The sequence below is a fragment of the Gymnogyps californianus genome, chromosome 6 (genome assembly GCF_018139145.2).
Source record: "Gymnogyps californianus isolate 813 chromosome 6, ASM1813914v2, whole genome shotgun sequence".
In the NCBI taxonomy this organism is placed as follows: domain Eukaryota; kingdom Metazoa; phylum Chordata; class Aves; order Accipitriformes; family Cathartidae; genus Gymnogyps; species Gymnogyps californianus.
Genome location: NC_059476.1, coordinates 17,145,432 through 17,158,328, shown reverse-complemented (window position 1 = coordinate 17,158,328; position 12,897 = coordinate 17,145,432). Strand labels below are relative to the sequence as shown.

Genomic DNA, 12,897 nt, shown 5'->3' with positions numbered 1-12,897 from the left:
GTCACTTTGCAGTGGCTGCTATAGCAGGCATGTACAAAGAATGATACCATCAAAGGCTGATAGATACAGAGAAAGTATTTAATTTTCTATAGGAGAGACAAACAAAAAACCACCCTTTTACCACAAAAACAGACCAGTCAAAAAATGTTTTCCTGTTGCAACCTCTGCCTAGTAGAAATTCAGTAATTAAGCTATGCTTGGCCCATCAAGTACCAGGACCATCAACTACACATGCAAACTGGCCCTGCATGCAAGCTATCGGAAAAGTTGTCTGTTCTTCCTCTTCATGTTAAACTACTGTCAATGTCACAAGTGGCTCTTTCTACTTTAGTGATTTTTCATCGCCATATTTTCCCAGCTATTTCAGAAGTAATACAATATGAACACGCACTCATTCTGAAGACGTTACCACTTAAAAACCTTACAACATACAAAAGAAATGCAATTTTTTTTTAGAAGCTCAAGAAACTGGTTTTTTTTTAAACAGATCTAATGATTATGCAATGTGCAGAAGAAATGTTTGTGTCTGAAAAAATCTAATTCCAACTGCTTGAGAAATGAGTCTTTTAATGGAACATTTACAATAAATTATACTTCTCTAGTGCACAAAATTCCATTTCAAAATAAGAGACATGGCTTGCAATAAAGATAGAAATAAAACAAAAATTCAAAAGAAATTTTATGCTCTTAACTAGCAAACTTGAGACCTTGTGAATTGACTTTTTACTTTTGTAAAGTTTTAAAACAATCTGTTACACGAGACTATCTTGTCTCTCTTAGCATTTACCATTGTATATGAACAGTTAAGTGCTTTGCCCCAGCGTACATCTATTACATAAAATCTCAAGTCTAGCTGCAAAAGACAACACACAACACTGACTCATAGTGAAACAGAAATAATTACGGATGTAGGAAAGTTAAAATACTGTAAGCTAGATTTGGAGATTTTTGCAAGTTATTTCTAAAATTCATCAATAAACATGTGTAAATATATTTTGATGCGATTTGACGGCCCACTGTCAGAGAACATGGAGAACAGAGCAGCTCAGATCTGACCTGTATGTTTTTACACTATGTTGTTACTGAATACACTTGTGCAGCAACATTACTCCTCATCCAGAACCGGTCAGTGTAACCCATAAGTGGCAATTTGGGATCGATCATGAACACTTACACCCAGGCATCTGAAAGCACACAGAAGCCTATGTTTATGACAAAAATTAAATATGCTCCAATATACACACAGTCTATTGCCATCAACTAAGAAACTCCACATCTCACAAGATCTTCCTTCTACTTCTCAGGTTAAAAATCATATGTATGACATCAAATATTTCTCTGATCTACCAACTCTTCACTACCATCTTAGCAATACCTTTCAGCAGTGACATGATGAAAGACCACAAACTGTTTCAATTTGTTTTATTTGCCAGATTTTCTGAACTTTTTCGGTGCCCATACAGTGACTAAATTGGAAAATCATTTTAAAGTTCTGAATATCTAAACCAGAAAATGTAAATACATGAAACGTTCTATTATTTTATTCTGTTCTTTTAGTCACCTTCTCTTCTGAGGCTACACAGAACTTGTGTCAGTCAAGAAAAAAATGAAGTCCCAAAATTAAAATTCTCTGGACTTGGAAAGACTAACATCATAAATTCCACTTTGTTTTGGGTCATTTGGTTATATGCTGTGTTACAGAGAGATCATCTTTGAGGTCTATTACAATGACATTAGATACAAATATTATATTTGGACTGTTCTGCATAGCCTGATTTGCAAAGATATATGCACTCAGAACTCTCATCTGGCTTAGATGCAAGTAGTTCTGTCTTTGAAAAATTTTCATGCTGCCAATTTGTTTTTCCAGCCTTCTATTCATTCTGCCCAGAAAAAGAGGGCAGTCTGAACTTTGCTGGCAACTCTGTGAAAATGCAGCACAAGTCAGCAGCACACAGGTCTTCTACTCTGTACCTCTGGGTCTCCTGTACGGTCCTAAGCGTGTAGACTGAAACCAGTATCATTAATCCGCATAAAACAAACTCCTAGAAATTAAAGAGAACTATCTAACTAGTAATAAATCACAAGATTAAGCAGAACATTTAGTTCATAAATGGAACACTCAGTAAACACAGCTCATGTTCTGTAATACTGCTATCTCATTTAGTCATTTGCTTATATTTTTCTGAAAGATAAACTGAGTCTTGAAAAATATAACAGACACCACAAAATTAAAAAAAAAAAATCATAGAACTTAACTATGTAAATTTGTATGAGTTTCTAAATGAAACCTTTCAAATCTTTATACCAGACTTTCACAGAGACTTTCACACAGAGATCAGGTTTCAACAATTAAGTTTCCTTCAGGGCCTTCTCTTCTCTACAGTGCCAACTAAAATTCAGGTTTTATAAACAAAGTAATATGGGTATTACAGTTAAAATACGATTCATCTTCTGTTCAGAATCACAGCTTTAAAGAATCCTAGCATTCCAGTAAGGTCTGTGGGGGAAAGAAAAAAAAAAACAACCTTCAAGTTATCTACATTTCATTGAGCTGGTTGGTATGCTACATGGGAAGAATCCACCTGTTTTTAATTAGCTTTAGTGACGTCCAAGAACCTGCAATGGGCTGTTATCAAGAAGGATTTGGTTTGCACTGAAGACCAATTCCGTGAATACAATGAAAAACTTTGCTGGCAAACTTAAATCACATTATTTTTCATACAGTAATGAATCAATTGTTAAACTTTTGATGCAACTCATAACATTCTTCCCTTCTGAGCACATTTGCTGTGGGAATGAGGCTAGAAGGGAGGAAAGTTTTGGTCACAATGTTCAATATACTAACTCAGAAATGAGGCTTAACTACAGATGATGAAAAATTTTTTCAAGTAATCAATGGCTGGACAAATTGTGGCTCTTACTCTTGATGTTGAAATTACACAGAATAATATTGTATATTACTTCTTCAGAAAAGTAACAGAATGGACATGAAATGTGTGAAGTATGGCTGAAATAGTTAGGTATCTCTTTTCCCTTGAATACAGTCACCTGCTTACAGGGAGATGTTTGTAATTAGAGACCTGCAGAAATTTTGCAGGAAAACAGAGATATGAAGAACATCCTTTTCTTGTACTTACAGATGCAAACATTTGGTGGATAAATAAATGTAAAAAGGTGCTATTCATATATTTGATTTTGAATAGCTTTTAACATGATTATAACTTTCAGATGTAACAGAAACTGAGTCACTTATTTTAATAAAAGATTAAATATAGTTTGGATTTTTAAAACAAATCGCCACCATGCATCCACTATGATTAAGTATTTCTCACAGTTTATTTATTCACAGCATTTTCACTTTTTTTTTTCCTGATGTGCTAGTGAATCACAGCAATAAATATTGTTACACATTGCGACTAGGCAGCTGGTTTAAATAATTACCAGTTTCTAGCCATGTGCTAAAAATCTCACATTTTCAATATTTTGTTCCGAGGACAGAAACACTAAGAAAATGAGCACGCTTTATGTCAGTGAAACTATTTTCTAAAAACCAAAATCCACTTAAAGTTTTACTTTTCTTTAAAAAAAAAAGTTTCCCAGAGAAACCTTCTGAGAAGGTATTTATTTTAAAGTTCAGTTTGCAAACTGTCTTTGCACTATATATAATGATCCAAACTCCAAGTAACTGGAAGTTAAAATGGTGGTACTTTCAGCCCTAGCCCTCACGGGGTACATCTAACTAAAATAGTGCTGGGGAGCAATGCACTAGCCAGCACCACTCCGCTGACCAAACACGTTATGAACTGTTTGCTCACTTCATTGACCCTTTCAAATCTTATGTCTCTGCTGCTCCTTCACCCAAGACACTTTGGGAGACAGTTTACCCCAGGGAGCGCCTTCAGAAAACATTAACTCTACACCAGGTTTGTCCTTTCCCACCCCGTGAAGATCTCCAACACTACTCCTGCAGGCTCTGAAGGGATATCCTTCAAACACCCTCTCTTGACCTAGAGTGTCACCCTGAAGCACGTAATCCATACGTGTAGTTTCACGATGCAAATGTACTTCTCTGGTGGGCTGCCACACAGGCCGCATGCTATTTCATTCATCCTGCGCTGGAAACAAGCCAACCAACCTTGCATGTACTCAGGGACCGAAATCATGCCAAGGAGCATACTAACAACTGAGAAGCATGGATGGTCAATGAGCTATTGCTTCCACTCTCTCCTGGACCTCTTTCTTTAGCACTAGACACATACCTAAAAGGACGAATTGCTCTAATGGGCTACAGGCCATCTCTCTGATTTTCCTTCTGGTTCTTCCATTTGAATTAAAAAAGCCACAAATCACAGTCTGCTTAAATTGATGCCATGACTTTTGTTTTTGTGAAACCATTAAAAATGCAAAAAGACGTAATCCTGTGCAACAAAGTCTCATTCAGGTATAAAACATGCCCAGTATAAGATAATCTACGGTAGTATTAAAAAACATATCACAAAAAGCTCTCAAGCATAATGCAAACAAACTTCAACTTCCTACAACCCCTCAAGCAGAGAGAAAGAATCTTTTTACCATGCCTTCAAAGTCAATGGACTTGGGTTCACTTGACATTACAGAGGAAAAATTCCACAGCTGAGGCTTCCTCAGCGAGATGGTACTGCATCCTACCCAGTAAAGCCCAAAGACTGTGAGCTCACACAGCAGTGCATCCACAGAGAAAGCACATCTCAGATAACCAAATCCAAGAAAGACAAGACATTTAGATGAAGACTGCTATTCCCAAATGCATAGTGAACCTAGAAGGAACTGTGACCCATTACTGAAAATATGTATTTCCTCTGATAATATTTACGGGGGAAAATAAACAAAAACCACAAGCAAAAAAAACCCATCTAAACTTCATGAAAAAACAGTAAAATGTCAACTTCCACTTGATTTTCTGCTGGGCAGCCCAGGAACTGCTTCAGACCAGACTTGACGCAGTCCTGTGTCTAGCTGATAGATAAGATGAAAAACCAATGTCTAGAAAATTAATCCCTCTGAAATCCTTTCCTTAAGGCCCCCTCACTGAGACCAGCTGAAGGTATGCTGAAGTACTACAGGAGATACCAACCAGGAGACCAACCATACCTGCCCCTGCTGTGCACTTCCTCTTAATTCCTGCTTGGTTTTCCACTTCTCAAGTAAAAAGGTGTGTTAGACGGACATCCAAGATAATTTGACAAAAGACAGAAAGCTCAGTCCATTAAGACTGTACATCTGGGACCTCTGTGTTGGGATTGTGTTAAGAAATTGTTTCAAGTTCTGCAGTTTCTCTTACATACTAATTTCAGTTCAAGCAGAGGGGAATATCTTTTATTTTAAAATAAAAATTTAAGTACTAATAGTAGTTAATCATTTTACCTGGAAGCCTGATAACAGTTGACATGTTGCAGTTTAAGCTGTTCTCTTTACACATGGTATGTGGTTAGATACAAAAGGAGTGTGAGCAGACATCCTATGAAATACTTGGACACAGTTGTGGGAAAAAATATATTTAATTTCTTTATGGTATCAGAACAAGACTAGAATCATTTATATTGAAATGCTACAGTGTAAAATGAAAACCTATTTTTAAGGTTTTAAAATCCTTCTTGGTAAACCAGAATACTGTTTATTCCCACAACATCCATAATTCATTAACAGTTGCACCATAAAAACAAATTAAGGAGCTTGCACCACAAAAATGGCAGGAATAGAAAGGAAAAAAGAATGCCTGCTTTTTGTGCCACATATGTAGAGACATATGAAGCTATCATAAAATACAGGTAGTAATTGCACTTTTTCTTCCCCTCCAAACTGAAGACCATAGCTGAGCTACTACCTAGGGCTTCAACAGATAATATCAGAACTATACAGATAAACTGGGAGGAAAGTCACAGAACAATAACAAAACTGATGGAACAAGTGAAGAGAGAAAAATGACTGAAAACAGTATTGACAGCTCACTAGATCAATGGGGTGTGGCAGACACCTACATAGTTTGACAACCAAACAGAAAGGAGGAAAAACTTGTAAAAATATGAGAAGTATTTATCAATTCATTATATATCACTATTGTGTACAGTAATTCATAGTGCTTGCTACTCTATCTGACTTTGAGAACATCAAAACTTAAAAAAGTACAAAGATGAGTTATCAGAATACTAAAGATGCATATAATCGTCTCAAGTGACACCTCTCTCCCCTAAGGGGATTGTGGCCCGTTGTATTGTCTTTTCAAACTAAAAGTGTGTTGTCAACATTCTTAAAAGGAATCATGCAAAAATCCTGTAGAAAGTAATAAAACCTAGTCACTTAGCACCTCTAATTCCAGCTGGTTTTATCATTATCTTCAGTATATACCAACTTTTGTTAAACCCATTCACTTGCAGCATAACCAATCCCAAGCATTAGTGAAAACAGAAAAATACTCAAAAATGACCTTCCATTGTAGCTAGTGTGTTACGTGTGGTGAAAAACCCCAAACAGCTATAGCCAAAGAAGCAATAACAGTGCACTAGTTATCCTTCTAATCAGAACAGTGCCAGCAGAACAGATATGTCCAGATCTTGACACTATTTGATGATAGCAAAAGCAGCAATGAAACTATAAGCACAGAGAAATTTCCTTGTAGGTAATTATTTATTTAAATGAAAGTCCTTCCAAAAGTGCAAAGAAGTGCTAATAGTCTGTCATACATCTAATGGAATGTAGGAGAAACTGTAGCTGACCACTCATGTTATGGAAACACAATACTGCTTTTGTCGAAAGTCACTGTTCAATAGCCTCACTTTCAGTAATTCAAAATATAAGGCAAAACTCTTATTTTTGTTGCTTCGGTGTTCATACTGGTGGCTTTTCATCAATAGTCCTCTTGGGTGATATAAGAGACTGCTAGGTCACATTCAAAATAACAAAGCCAGAGAGTTCTTGCATAAATCATCACACCAACCAATTTAATTAACTCAAATCATATTCAAGAGCATTTTTGTGTAAGCAACATCACAATTCAAACAGTAAAACCAAATATTATCATCACTAGCAGGACACACAACTCATCCTCTCCCTAACACTGGTTCAGTGGTATTAGTGTATTAACAAAAGGAAGCAGCAAGGTCACTGTCAAGTAGAAATCTTAATATGATTTCTTAACAGTGGGGGAGTTAAAGAGTTCCCAGATTTTGAAACAAGCCCCCTCCACTACAGGGTGATATTCATTAACTGAATAGAACAAGAAGCAGCAGGAATCAAAGCATTACTAATAGGACTGTAAGTACTTCAGAAAATAAATGTGGTTGTCTATTTTATGACTTTTGTCAAGCACCAGCAAATTTCCGAACTAGATGATCCTCTTAAGTAAAACATTTTTTTCCACAAGAACTTTAAGATGTAAAGGTTTTATCTATAGATCAGTGAAGACCCAAAGTATCATACAGGATTCTATGCTCAAAGTTTAATCAATTGTGTTCAATAAAGCAAACACCTGGAAAACTTATGTCATTAGTGGCTGATTGTAGAAAAAGGTTTGACAATATAAACAGTACGTTGAATAAAATTATGCAGTGCTATTTCCTGAAATCATAGAATATTGAACTGCTGAGGATATAAAAATGTGATGAATCATTACTATTTTACTACAACATATACATGTATTTATAACATCATTAAACTGTCTAGATAAATCTGGCTTTTAGAAGTTTTGAACTTGAGTGCAGATAACTTTTTCAAATGTAATCTAAAAAAACTAACACATGATCTTTTGATAAGACAGCATTTTCATTACATCTTTTGAAAAAGAGATAATTTTATCTAAGTGAACTTTTGGACTATGCCACTATACCTACCATGTGCATGGTCTTTAGTCAAGAGATAGTTATGTGTGTTTAACTTTCTGTGATGGGTCCTACTGAGTCTAGCAGAATTATTTACATGAATTAAATTTATCATGTGCATTAGTTTTTGAAGATCAAAGATTCTATTGTCAACATTTTCCCTGGAGAAAGGGAAGAATTGTTCAAAGCTCTCTCTACAATGAGAAGGAAATCGTTACATCAGAACTTTCAATAAAACACCATTTCTAAAAGCATATGTAGGCAACTGGTGACAGCATGGGTCTGCATGTCTTCTTGTTCCTTGTTTTGCCTTTGACTCACTGTACAGCCTTCATTCAACAAATATATATTTAAAATGCATTTTTAGTGAGAAAAATGAGACTGATACAGGATATAAAAAAATAACAAGTTCTTCACCGAGTAAGCTGGTGTAATATGCAAACGGATTTAATGAAATCATTGTTTATAGGAGAATTAGCTTTTGATTTGCTTGTCATTCAACTCAGTTGACATTATGGGGAAATGACACTCTTAAATTTGTTTCTCATTCAAACTTTTGTACAATTCACTGATAGCTACAGTGCAAACAACACCAGGAGGACCAGCGCAGCTGAGTGAATAATGCACAAGAAAAATGGGCAGGTTTACGCATTTCAGTGTGCTCGGCACCAATTAGACAGACAAGAGCTGAGAAGCATCTTTATCCTGAAGGACAGGAATTTTTACACTCATTTCAGTGGGACTAAGGAGTTCATTTACGTTCTCCATTTCAAAACGGTTACTGCAAGTAATTTGCCATGGTGATTCATGGCAAGGTCAACACAAGAGCATGCCCTTCCTTTCTCCTGGGCTTACACTCTACTGCTCAGCCAAATAATCATCAGCATCCCAATCTGCCTTGCAGCTCTTGCAGGTGGGCCAAACCTGTTGTTTACATTACCTACAATACATTCAGGTGGCTTTATTCTACAAATAAATTCTGAATCCTTAAGTTCAAGATTTTTAATAAGATTAATTAAATTTTAATAATTTATTTGGTCAAAATTTTTTAAGAAGTAATTCACCTTTCCTAATTTGAATTTTACTACACCTTTCTTTCTTCTAAGTCATTTTGGAAAAGGATTAACAATTCCTGAGTCACCATTCCTTGTTTATTACACTTTTTATATTACCTTTTATTTCCTTCATAAGATCTTTTCAGCATTACTCTTATTCAGCCCACTGCTCTTCTTTCAAACCGTGAAACTCCTGTTCTGCTTTTCCCAGTTTTGCTGATTTTGTATGTATTTCTAAAACAGCATTGTAAAGGTTCCATATTGTTTCTGGAATACATGCTCAGAATTGTCTTCAAAATACCCAGGTACCTCAATTACTATGACAGATAAGCAGTAACAATTGCTGACTATAAATCCAGAAAAACAGTGAAAATTTTTCACTGTAGTAATTTATTTTGATTTCCCTCCAAATTGGTTTGTTTTTATAATGGTTGTATCTTAACTCATAGGTTCTGCTGGGACTGCAATTGTGTTTTGCGAAAGAGATATCTGCAGTAGTATTTTTTTTAAATGATGATGTGTATCATCTGATAATTCAATAAAATACAAAACTCATTCTGGATCCTTTGGGTAATACATCTGAAAACTGAAAGCCTGAAAAAGAGACTGGTCTGACAACATAAAATAATTCCTAGCTGAATTTGAAGAGAAAGTCTTTTCTCATAAGGAGATATTTTAAAGAGGAGGTTATTAAATCTAAATTGTTTGCTCTATTTTGCCTCAACCAGTAGGACTGCATGTGAGAATGCCCCTCTTAGTCCTCCATTTGGTTTCAAAGACTGAGAGGAACAGAGATTTAACTGCTAATAGGGAGTGACAAAGAAGTTTTTCTAAAGTACTTCAGACAACTACTGATATATGCTCTGGCAGAATGAGATCCCAACATTTGAAACAGTTGGTGATTATTCATATTTAATTCAGAGAGCAAGCAACCCCCGCATAATGCAAACAGGCCATCATATCAGTTTACAGTTCTTTTGGTGGTGTTGCAAGGCTTGAAAGTGGTTTTAAAAACTGAGATTTGGGATAGTTCCAGCTGAGGTAGAAAATGCAGGACCATGGCTAATTTATGATCTCTGAATCACCTAGATTGGAAGGGACCTCCAGAGGTCATCCAGTCCTACCTCCTGCCCAAAGCAGATCCAGTTAGATCAGAGCACTGCTCAGAGTAGTGAAATGGTGACGCGTTTTTGTAATGGAGACATTAGCCGTTGTGGATTATTTTGGCCTTAAGCACTATTTATAAAGTGGACTACAAGAGATTAAACAATCCCTGAAACACTCAAATTCAGAAGTTAAATCCAGACACCACACTGCTGGTACTCTGCTCTATACCTACTGCAGAGACCAGACATTTACGGCAAAAACCAGGATTGTCACAATAAGAAGTATCAGACTGAGGAAACCTAAACATGAGGATGCAGACCTTAAGCTTTACCTGAATCTCCTTCTGCTTTACCCAACATGGGTCCCTAACTGGACCAAGAATATTTGTACTAGGGGTTCTACAGCAAAATCACCAACATGTAGCCTACAGGTTGGATGTGTTTTATTTTTGTGACAGTGCCTTCCTTTTAAATAATTTTTTTCAGGATCCATATGTCACAAGTGAGACCATGACAGCAACCTCTGTCACATCAAATCCCAGTTCTATATTGTCCATCTAAGTCAAATTGGAAAACTATTAAGATGTAACATTTATTGCCACTAATCTGTATAGAATTTCCATTGTTTCCAGCACTAATTAGTATTATTAAAGGTTTACTGCAAAAATTCCCTGTGTTAATATATTATTACTGAATATATGTACAGAAAGGAACAAACATTTCATGTCATCTTCTAGAAATAACTAAGCTTTCAGCCAGCTTTTTATTTCCAATTTGAAAATATATTAAGGTGTACCAAATCAGTACACAGAATTAATAATTAATTATTACAGGTAGAAGACTCAGTTTACTTAGTTAAAAGTACTAACTTTGAGCCTAAGCAACGTACTTGTGTCTTAACTCTCAAAGCGATTTTGCACTGGTGAAGGGCAACGTGGTTACCCTAAGAAAATGGGCTAAAAGATAAGATTCTCGTAAGACATTTGGGAAGGCAGTTCTCACCCCATGTAATGAAAGTAACACAGGAGCAATCATCTCCAAGTGCATCTGCCTCTCAGCTTCCAAGCTAAAATGGTCAATGACGGTCTCACTTGTGATTTGTCTTTTTTTAATCTTAGCCTCAAATGCTATCTATCAGCTCAGGTACTTAAAATTATCTTCCCAAGGCTATGTTGTTCAATATTTGATGTTCTTTCCATTTTAGTTATATCCACTATCTTTGAAATAAAGCTTTCAGCACAACTGTTCAAAACACTGGTATAAATAATACAAACAAAGAAACCTAACATTTGATCCTACTTCCATCACACAACTAACTTTTTTCTACCTTGCTTTGTCTTTGTTTCTTTCATATTAGTCAATGTTCAGCCCATTCAACCACCTTTTGTTTGATACTTGATCGCAAATATTCAGCTTTACCTCGCAGTGTGCATTTCTGCCAAATGGCTCCTAAAACATTTAGCTGTACAATAACTGTAGCTGACTGCCTTGCTTTTACAATAATAAAGTCTGGCAGCAATACCCACAAGGAATTCCAAAGCCTTTGTAGGGAATCATGTCCTGAAGCTATCACAGCTATGTTAAATGAAGCTCAGCTATTCCTAATGGTTTCCCAATTCATTACTTTTAGTGGTTTTTAAAGCTTTCCTAAAATAATGATGACAGAATAATTTATTCATTTTTCAGAAGTGTCTTCAGATCCTTGAATAAATAATGAGAGTGATAGCACCTTTCAGGGATGCCTGAAATGACACAAAAGGAGCTTGCTTAAGTGAGATCAGTTGCACTTATTTATTTTTTAAAAACAGAGACTGTCTACAGGAAGAAAAGAAGAAATAAAAAGCACAAGAGAAAAAAAGCAGGGATAAGGAAGAGAGTATAGCTATGAGTACTAATGAAGAAAAACAACTAAAGGAAAGTAAGATAAAGATTGTCTCTTCTGGTACACATACAATTTATCAGCTGTTTATTAAACTGGTCCACAAGTGACACACAACTTTTGTTCTTTAGGAAAGCAGTGTGACCTGTTTGAACTTAAGTAGAATGACAAAAAAGGAGCAGGTCCTTAAATAATTCCTCAAATAAATAGCTCAGACATCCATTCTTTGGGCAAGCCACTGTTTGTTAGAGTAATGGACAGTTGGGTGTACCAATATGGAAGATGCATCATCCATCAAAGACAAAGTACAAGAAAGCACAACAGACAGTTCTAGTAATAGCCAAAATCAGCATGAGTACGCATCCATTTCTTTTCCATTCAAATGCCATTTTCTCATTTCTAACTGTACGATGTGCAACACACGTAGTGGTTATTTCTTTACTGATCACCTGCACAAGTGATATTTATCAGATCATAATTTTGTGCTTACTGTGTTAGCATATGAGATGGCTAATGTATAGTATTTAAGGCAGCAAGTTGCTAGTACAGATACTTAGTCCCATGAATGGATTTAGATTGAAACCATGCTATATTTCTTAAAGGGTGCCAAGTGGTGGCCTGATGATAAAAAACCCAAAAATTTTAATCCAAAAATCCGTAACATACACTCTCTGGATTATCAAATAACATTTGTAACATTAAACCTGAATATTTCAATGCTGTTTCAATCAGTTTTCCCCTCACATTATGGTATTACAGTGACTAAAGAGAGAGTAAATATGATAATTTTCCTTCAAACTTCATTTAAATATGCATTTCTGCTGTATTTCCTGTATTCAATTTAGCCAACTTTGGTATTCCTTGCTAGTTAGGCCCCTTTCTCTAAAATTTCTTTACTTACCTTCCATCAGACTCCAAGTTCTTACAGAATATCAGAAAAGCACTTATAGAGATTGAGAGATGTGATGCCACAAATTAGCTTCAATAAGTGCCACAGAATA

At 35.8% G+C, this 12,897-nt stretch overlaps 1 protein-coding gene across 1 annotated transcript in view; it reads right to left on the bottom strand.

Moving 5' to 3' along the window:
- Positions 1 to 12,897, bottom strand: part of LOC127017856 (adhesion G protein-coupled receptor A3-like) — a 284,811-nt gene that overhangs the window by 241,412 nt on the left and 30,502 nt on the right. The gene's annotated exons all lie outside the window — the stretch shown is intronic.